An 11701-nucleotide genomic window follows, 5' to 3' on the forward strand; every position below is an offset into this window, starting at 1 on the left:
TTGGCTTGAGGAAAAAAGCTTTGATCACATTAGTTTCCTTCAGAAAAGGCCACACGCCACCCTCTCGCTTTTCTTCTCTCTAAATTTTGAAACTTTGAGTGAATGAGTAGTGCCCACACACATCAAGTGGTATCTCAATCATAGTATGTAAGACTATGGAAATTCTGCATCAAAGAAGGTGAAAAGAAGATCCAGATTCAAATCTTGATTATGCTTTGCTACAGAAAGGAATCAAGGGCTAGAGATCTGAATGGATGGAGTCATATTATTCCGCTGCACCCACTGTAAGGTTTCTTAAACTTTATATGTGTTTATTTTCATTGTTTTAGAATTCATATTAGGATGTTAATCAAACATACTTGTTAGTAAATCTAGATCCTGGTAATATAATTTCCAACAACTGGCACCAGAGCCATGGTAATGATTTACTTTCATGTAATATGAATTAAAACGATGATTTATATGTTTTTGTGTTGATTTGGATGGTTTCATGTGGTTTATGTGTTAGTCGATGAATGTATATGTTGTACAATACTTTTTTCCATGAAAAATATTTTTTCAATTTTTGAAAATATTTTATTTGGATTCCTTGTGAAAAATTAAGAAATTTTGTTTTTTACGGAACTTGATTCCGATAAAAATTGGAAAAGTTATGAATTTTGGAAAATCGGGATTCAAGGTTGTCGAGTAGGTGCATCGTTGTGCACCAAGCACTCGTACAACCCAGGATCCGCGCGCGTCACACACCCGTGTCACCCCTGCTGTCCGCCCACATCCGCCGAGACGAACCCTGCTGGCGCCGAGGTTTCTCGCCCAACTTCCCCTTCTCTGCGCGCGTATGGGGCTGCTGGAAGCCTCCTGGGCTACTGCATGCAGCCTCCTCGGCAGCCACTTTCCCAAAATCGAATTTTGTGGGATTTTTCCCCAAAATTCAATTTTTTCATGGGATTGTTTCCCAAAAATCATTTTTCTATTTTTAAATATTTGTAAATTGAAATGTTTCCAATTTTAAATATTTTCAATTTTAAATTTTTCCAATTTTAAATATTTCCTTTTTGGAATATTTCTAATTTTAAATATTTCCTATTATGACCAGTTTTAAAATTTTGTTAACTTCTTTAATATTTATTTGTTATTTAATTATAAGATTAGATATTTTGATATTTAATATATTTTAAATTTAAAGATAACTTTGTCTTTTTATTTAAAATATTATATTAAAATTATCTTATATGACAAATTAAATAATTAATAAATTTGAAATTAACATAGGTATTTTTATAGATATACTTACCATAATGTTTTCAAATTCAAAAATTTATTATTTTGTTAAATATTTAATTATTTATAAATTATAAGTTTAAAAATGATATTTTTTCTATATATATCATTTTTCTCCTTATTAGAAATTTATAAATCATATCTTAAATATTTAAATAACATAGATATTTTTGTAGAAATTTGAATAATGCTTAATTTGAGATATTTTGACATATAATTATGGTAATTATTATTCATTTATTATTTTATTTCTAAAATAATAATTATCTAACCAAATCTATTTTAAAATTAGTTTATTAAATTATAAGATCTGAAAGTGATATTGAAGATTCTTTCCTTTCAAATCATTGATCTTATTAGATATTTAATTTAATTTGATTCAAATAAACCTAGATATTTTAAAATTAGTTTCCTTTATTTGGTTAGTTTAAGAATAATAATTTAATTATATTAATATCTTATTTCACATCTGTTACATGGACAATGTTTGTTTATTTATATTGTTTATTCAAAAACTTTTTTTTAACAAACCTATTATTTATTTGATCTGAATTGCTATGATTAACTTGTTGACAGATCCAATGATCTGATTTTAATCATAGTGCAATTGTCAATAGATCTTATAAATAATTTGTAACAGGTAAATTTTGTACTTCTTTCATCTATGTAAACCTAGTAACATGATAGGGCCCATCCAAATCATTTGACCTGTGTGAGCCTATATGTTTGCTATTGGGCTTAGATGCATATAGGAAGCCCATTTAAGTTTTACTAAGTAAATGGACTAGGTTGCTAGAATAAATTTTGACATAAGGAAATTTAGTTAGGTCCAATTAGATTTGGGGTTATTCAATGAATAACAATTATTTATTTAAAGGTTAAATTCCTCTCTTTTGGGCCTTGTGTGAGAGTTGGGGGCCAATAGAAGTGGGTACGACATACTGAACCCAGCTCCCCCTCACATGAACTACCCCAATTGTGAAGACTCATTTGCCTTATTTAAATAATTGTATTAGGTTAATTATATTAGTCTAACCTAATTAAAATTGAATTAGCAACATAATTAACTTTTAAAATATATGAAATTTATTTTCCATTTTAATATTTTAAAGTTAATTTTAGAAAAACACTGATATATATTCTAGATAGTTATTTCTAGTACTAATTATTATTTCTAATATTAAATAGGAAAATATCATTGATTGTGAAATTAATTGTTTCATAATTAATTTTGGTACAATCTAAGTTTAGTATATTTTCCTAGTATTAAACTAGAATTAAAAATTAAGTTTCCTTTATACTTAATTATTTATTTATTGAATTTAATACATTTAATTAAATTGAAAAATTCAATATCTAAGTTGATTTTCATCATGATACTTAAATATTGTTATTTTCATGTTATTTAATTAAAATTGGAAATTATTTTAAGTTTGGAATTTTATTTCAGAATAACTTAAATTTGAATAATTTTCAAAATATATTTTATTTTATTTTATTAATCTTTTTCCCAAAATTTCAAAATTGCATCACTTTGATGTAGAAATTTCGAATTTTATTTGAAAAATAGATTAAAGTTGAAAATTATTTATTTAATTTTGGACCAACTTAAATCAATGATTTTTCATTTAATGATTAATTAAAATAAATGAAGTAAAATATATAATAATTAGAAATTGAATTAATTAGTCTATGAAAGTCTAGATAGATATTATCTGTTTTGCTTGAAGTATTTTTCTAGTGTATTTAATTAAATAGAAAATTAATATTTAAGTTGATTCTTTATCATGATACTGAAATATTTGAAATTTTTCTTAGATATTTAATTAAATAGGAAAGTTATATTTTTTGTTGAAAATTAATTTTATTAATTAATTTTGGGTCAACATAAAATTAGAGTAATTTTCCAGGATTTAATTTTATTTTAGTTTAAAGCATTTTCGAAAGTAGTATTCTTATACACTTCATTTTTCGAAATGCAATATATATTTATAGAAAATTAAATTTGAGCTGTAAATTAATTTAATTAATTTTGAAACAACTTAAATTGAATAATTTTCTAAATATTTATGGAAATTATTACTAAGATGGAAATAATTCATATTATTTTCATATCCATCTAAGTATAATTTATAAATATTAAATTAAAGTTTATATTTAGAATTTTTTATTCTAAATTGTTAATTGTAATTAAATAAATACATATTTAAAATAAATTGATTAAAATAAATATTAGGAGAAAATACAACCTTCATTAAATAATGAGCTTTATTATTATAAGGACATTCGATCTCCATTGTTGGTTTTACATAGCTATTGTTTTAGTGAGTAATCCTCCCTAATGGAGGAACGTTCATTAGCAAGTTAGCACCGTTTAATCTCGAAAGATAAGTAATCTTGTAAGTTCTTTATATAGTTTTGATCACCCTAATGGTGGCGACTGTATAAGACTTGCAAGAATATGAAACAATGGTGGAAGCTCATAAGATAGAATAGCCTTGACTCTCGCCTAAACGGGGCAACGCGGATTCCAATCTTGATCGAATAAAAGGTTGCTAGAATGGTTGATCATTTTAGATGAGCTGACAACTCTATTCAATGGATGGTAGCTTTGACTCTCGCCTAAACGGGACACTGATATCAGTTTGTTGAAAACCTTGGAAATTATTTAGGATTGTATGTTTTAGTATTTTCAGTTGTCATTCCTACTTGCTATATGCTTTAATAATTTCTAAATTGTGTATGAATTTATATTTAACCATGTTATTTTCTGTTATTAAATTGTAGTTTAATTTTGAATCTTCATTGTTGGTCTAACTTGGCTTGTTTTTCTAATGAGATAAATCCTTCATGGATTTTCACCATTAGACTAACATAATAGTGTTAGATCTCGAAAGATAAATATTGTATATGCAACATCTAGCTGTTCATCAATTGATGACACCTTAGACTAGTATTTTACAATATGAAATAAGAAGATTGTATAAATAAGATTACTTTGACTCTCGCTAATCGAAGCATCGTTGGATTCTTATTTAAAACGAAATTATCCTAATTCCTCTTAGCTTATTCATTTCGAATTAGCTCCATGACATATCATTGGATGAATGGTCTATAAATCATATAAAGTCATTTTATATTTTCTCTTAAGAAATTAAATGATGCATATGATTATATTCCCGAAATTCTATCCCAAAATGATATAAATCCTCAATCTTAGAAATCTCCTACTTGTATAGGCAAATCATAGAGTTAGATTAGTAGTGGTGGTCAAAGAAAGAATTACTCATTATACAGTCTCACTTTCACAAGTGTTTCATAACCATTTTCTATCAATGGATTCAAACTGTATGAGTTTAGTATTCTGTGACCAGAATCCACTTGCACTATTCTAAGAACTCTTTGTTGTAACTAAACTTAAGTCATCAAAAGATACAACCACATATTTTATAAATCTATGGCATTTGTATCTTGTTCATAGTGGTTTTGACAAGATCATTCTCTGCAAAGAGTTAATATGCCTATATCCACTGAAATTAAGTTCATCTCATTCGCAGATGGATGTACATTCAGGGGTGGATATGAGTTTTCGTTGTATTCTTAAAACGATCACTCTAGATTTTACCTTATGCAAAAGAAATTTGAAATGTTTGAAAAATTTCATGAATTTCTAGCAATGGTAAGTGGTTAAAGATCTTGCGAACTGATAGGGGTGGAGAAAAAGTTAGTAGATATGCAGTTCAAAGATCATTAATTTGATTTTAAATTATATCCAAACTTACCTCCCCAGAAATTCGAGTTGCATATTGATGATTAGTTACTAGTCGTTGCCTAAATCCTTCTATGGTAATAAAATTTCAGAATGATGCAATGGTTGTATACTTAATGTAAATCATTACTAGATTCATGGATGACCTAATCGAAATCTTAAGAAAAGCTAGAACTGCTAACCCTGGTTTGCATGTTTGTTAGCTATTCTAAGTGATTAGGGGTGGACCATCCCATAGTCATTAGATAAGAAAGTGTTTGTTTAAACAAATACTACTTTTCTAAGAAAATGACTAAGTCTGAAAATAAACTAGCAAATAAAGGAGATATTTTTTTTCTTGATTCCATAAGTGTTCTATCATCTTATTCGTTACAAGATGATCCCACTGCCTCTGTTGTCTTAACACAACCAAAGAGGTCAATACCATTTAGTTTTCTTAGACATAATTCACGGTACCTTGTCGTAGTGGGAGAGTTTCAAGGAACTTCACCTTCTTATGACTTGGAAGACACTAGTGGTTAAAATCCATTGTGAGTTTAAACAAGTAATGGATTGACAAGATAAGAAACTAAGAAGAAAGCCAATAGAACTATGGTTTAATCCATTCACATGGAGTAACATAAAGTTTTTTGTTACAAGGACATGAAAGGAAATTTTCGTTAATAAGTCTATTCAATGGACTTAACAAAACTTCCTGTTCCTAGTATTATAGGTTTGAGTTTATCTAAACCTATGGCTTGTGGTATACCTGGTAATTACTTACTCTAATGCAAGCAACTTACTTTAATAAGATGCTGAAGCATTTTCTTTTCAATGGCAATCTATAGAAGCTTCACAACTTCTTAGACATAGATTTTATTTATCTAAGGAAAATTTTCAACTATTCCAGAGAAGATAAAGCCATGAAAGAATTTCTTAAATCCACAGTGAGAGGTCTCAGATATGCTTTTGTATGCCTTAGACCAGACACCTGCTGTTGAGTGGGAGTAATGAGTAGGTATCAGATTAATCCTGGAGAAGAACATTGGAAGACAATCAAGTAAATCTTAAGATTAAGAAGAGGAACTATATGTTAGTCAATAAGGGTGGTTTTAAAACTCTTAGACTACACCACATCAGATTTCGAGACTTGCCTTTGTGCTAGAAAGTATGCTAATAAGATGGTGATTACTCTGGAGGTGGAGTAGTGACTTTGGAGAAGTGTAAAAACCTATCTGAAATCTCTTAGTCTACCAGAGAGAGACTGAATGTTAAAGTTGCAGGAAAGGTACTTATTCAGTCTAAGGAAAGTTCTATACATTTGTGGCACTGTTCCAACTTGCGTTAACTACTAGGGTTACTTCCTGAATAACCAAGAAGTAGTTGCCAAAAGTATAGAATCCAGTATCCCAAGAGAGTAGACATATAGAGAGGAATTTCACATTATCAAGGATTTTGTGATTAAGGAAGAGTAATGGTGGAGAAGAGGTTGTGTTTAATTCAACCTGTCAGATCCTATTACGAGGAGTTTACTACTATTACACTTGATTTGTATATCAAGGTGTTAATGATTATTTGAAATGCACTTTTTGTTTTATATTAGTGCAAGTGGGAGTTTGTTGGGTTTTATGGCCTAAATAAAACTCATTTCAATATAATCAGATTTACTTATTAATAAAGATCAAAAATAACATTTTATGTTGCATGGTTCACATGATTTATTTCATGATTATATGTATATAATGTATGAATTTTTTTTAAGTCGAGAACATATGAGTTTGTTAAAGATTATAGTGTTGTCAGCACAGTGGAATATAATCTTAATTATATGTTCAAAAGTTTATTCCCTGATTTGTCAGAACACTGGATTTAGACTAACATGGTATAATCAGCGATATGTATTCTTACACCTTGGAAAAGTGTTATGTCCTTTCCAGGACATTGGCAAAGTTTACCAGTATCAGATGTATGGAGTATACATCGGAAGGGACTGATATTGAACTTTGATTAGAGATATTAAAACTTACCTTAATATCTATTCAATTCAATATCACATGATGATCCTAGATCAAATGACCTTAATCCTGATATGGTTAGGTTTAATCTCAAGAGTGTTATCCGTGTTCTTTAATTTGTTAGTTAAGCCTACTTTTGCGTCAGGGTGATACGCACATTTTGGGAACACGGTAGTGCAATTGAGTGGGAGCGCTAACATAAATATGGAATCTATAGCTTCTATCTGGAGAATAGAAAGTAAAGGATGATTTCCTTCGAGCTTCCAATAAGTTGAAATATCATTTATACAGGGTTAAGTGTTTTAAGGATAAAATACATTGTAGGGTGTTACGGTAATATAATCCCTTTACAGTGTAAATCATCTATATAAAGGGTCATTGATCACATTAGAGTTATAACAATGGATAACTAATGACGTGTCTATATCATGGAACATATAGAGCGTTCTATATGACTGAGAGTGCAATTCCAAGTTCTAAGTGTGGATTCAATGAGGAATTAATAAGTTAGGGAATTTACTTGGTAAATTCGGTTCGACTTATTGGAAGCTCGGTTATATGGACCCATAGTCCCCATACTAGTTGAGACCATACTGCTTGTAAGACTCAGTTAATTGATTTTGATTGATCAATTATAATTCTAAAAGTTAGACTATGTCTACTTTATGAATTTTTACTAAGCAAGGGCGAAATTGTAAAGAAAAGAGATTTTAGGTTTATTAAGAGACTTTACATGTCTAAATTAATAAATATATTAAATGACAATATTATTTAATAATTATTTTCAAGTTATTAAATAATTAGAATTGGCATTTAAAAGGTTAAATTAGAAAATTGGCATTTTTGAGAAAATGGGAATGGAAAATAACAAAATGGGAAAGTTGCAAAGTGAGGCCCAAATCCCTTTTAATGGCCGGCCACATGCACTAGGAAATACCATTTGTAGTTTCCGTTATTTTAATGCCATACAATTCTAACCTAAACCTAGAGGGTTTTCTATAAATAGAAAGTGTTGGCTTGAGGAAAAAAGACACACATCTTTGATAACATTAGTTTCCTTCAGAAAAGGCAACAAATCACCCTCTCTCTCTTTTCTTCTCTCTAAATTTCGAAACTTTGAGTGAATGAGTAGTGCCCACACACATCAAGTGGTATCTCAATCATAGTATGTAAGACTATGGAAATCTTGCATCAAAGAAGGAGAAAAGAATATCCAGATTCAGATCTTGATTATGCTCTGCTACAGAAAGGAATCAAGGGCTAGAGATCTGAATGGAAGGAGTCATATTATTCCGCTGCACCGACTGTAAGGTTTCTTAAACTTTATATGTGTTTATTTTCATTGTTTTAGAATTCAAATTAGGATGTTAATCAGACATACTTGTTAGTAAATCTAGATCCTGGTAAAATAATTTCCAATAGGCATAACCAGGTTAGGCTCAGTAATCAAAATCGAGGTAAACCCTACTGAGGCCTTATTGTATAAAGACGTGTGAGAGCAACACGTAGGTCTACGCCACGTAGACATAAATAGACATGTGAGCGTAACATGCACATCTATAGCAAATAGACAAATAGTGCAGTGGCACCAATAATTATGTGTTACATATTGAGATTAAGGGTTATGCGTCAAGGCATAATCAAGTTGGACTCGGTAACCAGAACCGAGATGAACTATTCTAAGGCCTTATTGTAATTAGACGTGTGAGAGCAACACGTAGGTCTACGCCACGTAAATATAAATAGATGTGTGAGCGCAACATATAGGCCTACGCCACGTAGACATAAATAGGCATGTGAGTGTGACATGCAGGTCTGTGAGACACAGATATATAAATGAATGGCATTACTGTTTAAATAACATGATGAGCATATTATATTTGTTATGATTTATACTGTCTTGCTGGGCTTGGCTCACAGGTGATCTACTGTGTAGGAAAGGGTAAGGCATTAGCTGATGAGCCATGAGTTCTGGAGCTGGGCGAAGAATGTACATGTTTGGGCCATAATTGACCAAGCGGGTTAAGGGTCTACCAGTGTTGAATTTTTGAACTCGATTTTGCCGCTTAGGCTGGCTAACTGAAAGAGACTTGTAATAAAGTTTGTAAATATTTTTGGGATCCCAACTGTTGTAAAGTTTAAATTATAACAAGTTTTATTTTCATTCCGTTTATTGCAAAAGTTTAAATTCTGCGCTATTTTGATTAGTAATCCCGTTTAGGGGATTAGGGTTTCATAAATAACTTCGGTAGCGTGCCTAATTATTTAGGGCGTTACAAGTATCTTGTATATATGGTTTTTCATTTTCATAGGCTGCAGTGGTTTTGACAAAACAAGTAATTTCTTGATTTAATAGTTGGTTGACAGTATCCAATGACTGTGTATAGTTAATGAATAGTGGGGAGGCAGCCTCATTGTCCTTTTTTTTTTCCTGATATGCTCATAAATTCTGCAAGTATATTATCGTCCTTGATCCTCATTGGTGGTATACCTTCTTGTATTTTAAATTGTATTTCAAGAACAGTGGTGATGTTGTTTAATTCCAAAGTATGACAGATTAGTGTTCTCAGTTCTTGATATTAGAAACCTTTTGGTATCAGTATACCTGTTACTTGATAATCTGTGTATAAGCATCTATCTACAAATTTTCTATTGTAGTATAGTACCAACAGTAAATGTTCCATGATTCTGTTATAGAACAGAGTAGTAGTTTTAGATAGAAGTAATCAATGTTTTACAAATTATGTGTTTAGTTTCTTACTAAATATGAAAAACTTACTAGTTTTTGAAACTTTTTATGTGTAAATTAGATTCTAGGAGCTGTGATCATGTTGCTTTTTTCTCTTCCAGTGTACAAAGGTTGAACGTGATATCTCCTTTGTTTAACGATGATTCTTGAAACGATCGAAGGAAGCATAGTTTTTTTATTTTCCAAAAGTTCAATTCTTGTGAAACGATCGTCTGAAATTCAAGTGGAGTGTTGTCTTAGTAGCTTTGAGTATAGCATTGACTGAATCTGACATTTGCGAGTAGCTTCGAGTAGCTTGGAGTAGCTTCGAGTAGTTTTTGAATCTCACAGTTGAAGTGTTTTGATCGAAGGTTTTGTGTAAGGAATGAGTCAATTTTGATGACGAAAGCTTCAAGTAGCTTCAATGATGAGTTATCTCGGCAGCTTCGATTGGAAACTGTACAGTTTGTTTTGATTTTTGTTGATCGAAGCTTTTGTCAAGCTTTAATGGTGTTTTTGCAGGTTCGAAGGTTGCAGAGCTTCAATGGCACAGGTGGTGGAGGTTTGAATTTTCGAGGCTTATTGGGTTTTAGATTTGAGTATGAGTTCTCTAAATCTATGGTCAAAATGAGTAGTATTGAGGTCAAGACTGGTACTCAAGGAGAGATTAGAAAGACTTGTTCTAAGATTAATTAATTACATCATTTTATTATAAAGGTTATCATTATTATCTGTTTTGTGGGTTCTTAATATAATAATTATCAATAAAAGAAGTAGCAACATAATTAATTAATTGTTTATACAGTGAAAAAAAAAAAAAACTTGAATCGTCGCCTGAGAGATTCGAACTCTCGCGGGGAAACCCCATGTACTTAGCAGGCACACGCCTTAACCACTCGGCCAAAGCGACCTTGGTGATATGAAAGAGCAAGAGTCTAATAAATAGTAAAACAAAAGAGGTACTGAGGTCAACACTGGTACTCAACGAGAGATTAGAAAGACTTGTTGTAATATCTTTATCATACTATAACTAAGGGCGCATATACCATTTACAACAAAAATTTCGTCTAATCTTTAGTTCTATTTCCATCAATCTTCTTTATGTTTTTGTTTTTTTGTCTTTTAGCTCTATAAAAGTAATACATATCCTAAATATATTTTACTTATAATAAAAACAAATTATTAAATTATTACTATAAACAATTATATGTATTCATTTGCATTGTCCATTTACATTATTACAAATAGACGTATATAATATTAATATCATAGTGACAAATTAATGTTAATGAGTAAGTGTATAGTACACATTCTTTTAATGAGGTATTTTAGTAGATTTTTTATTTGTTTCAGTACTTATAAGAGAGTTTTTTAATTTTTTTTTTCTTTATCATTGTGTATATTCTGTATGTGTACAATATCAAAATTAAGGTTTAAATATTTTATTACATAACTATTTTTTTTATATGTGTATAGTAAGTAATTGTTTAAACTTTATTTTCGGCACTATATATTATACTAAATTTAATTCTAAATTACTACAATATACGTAATTATGGAAAAAAAATTAAACTATTTTTTTTTTAGTTTTAAAATATATAGGAGTGTGTCTTCTAAAATGAGTGTACTACAAAAATTACCAATATTATTTACAATTTTTTTTTTTAATAATTACATATTTTTACATGAAAAATCCATTTTACACAATTTATTACAAAATTACTCACACACGCTTATGACTACATTTTTACTTACAAAGTTGCTTTTATTACACAAATACTACTTAGTCATCATTCCATCCATCATCAATCAAATCCTACTCTCTTCCCTCTCTTTTTTCATTTTCTATCAATCAATCCATCATTTCACTCTCTTTTTTTTCTTTCTTTTCTTTTTATTTTTAATTTTATTTCAGTTTTTAATTTTTTA

At 29.8% G+C, this 11701-nt stretch overlaps 1 non-coding gene across 1 annotated transcript; it reads right to left on the reverse strand.

The window, feature by feature from the left end:
- Positions 1-10600: 10600 nt before the first annotated feature.
- TRNAS-GCU (transfer RNA serine (anticodon GCU)) lies at positions 10601-10682 on the reverse strand. The gene has a single exon. It is a non-coding gene; the product is annotated as a tRNA-Ser (tRNA).
- Positions 10683-11701: the final 1019 nt, after the last annotated feature.

This window comes from Cannabis sativa, chromosome 6 (genome assembly GCF_029168945.1).
Source record: "Cannabis sativa cultivar Pink pepper isolate KNU-18-1 chromosome 6, ASM2916894v1, whole genome shotgun sequence".
Taxonomy (NCBI): domain Eukaryota; kingdom Viridiplantae; phylum Streptophyta; class Magnoliopsida; order Rosales; family Cannabaceae; genus Cannabis; species Cannabis sativa.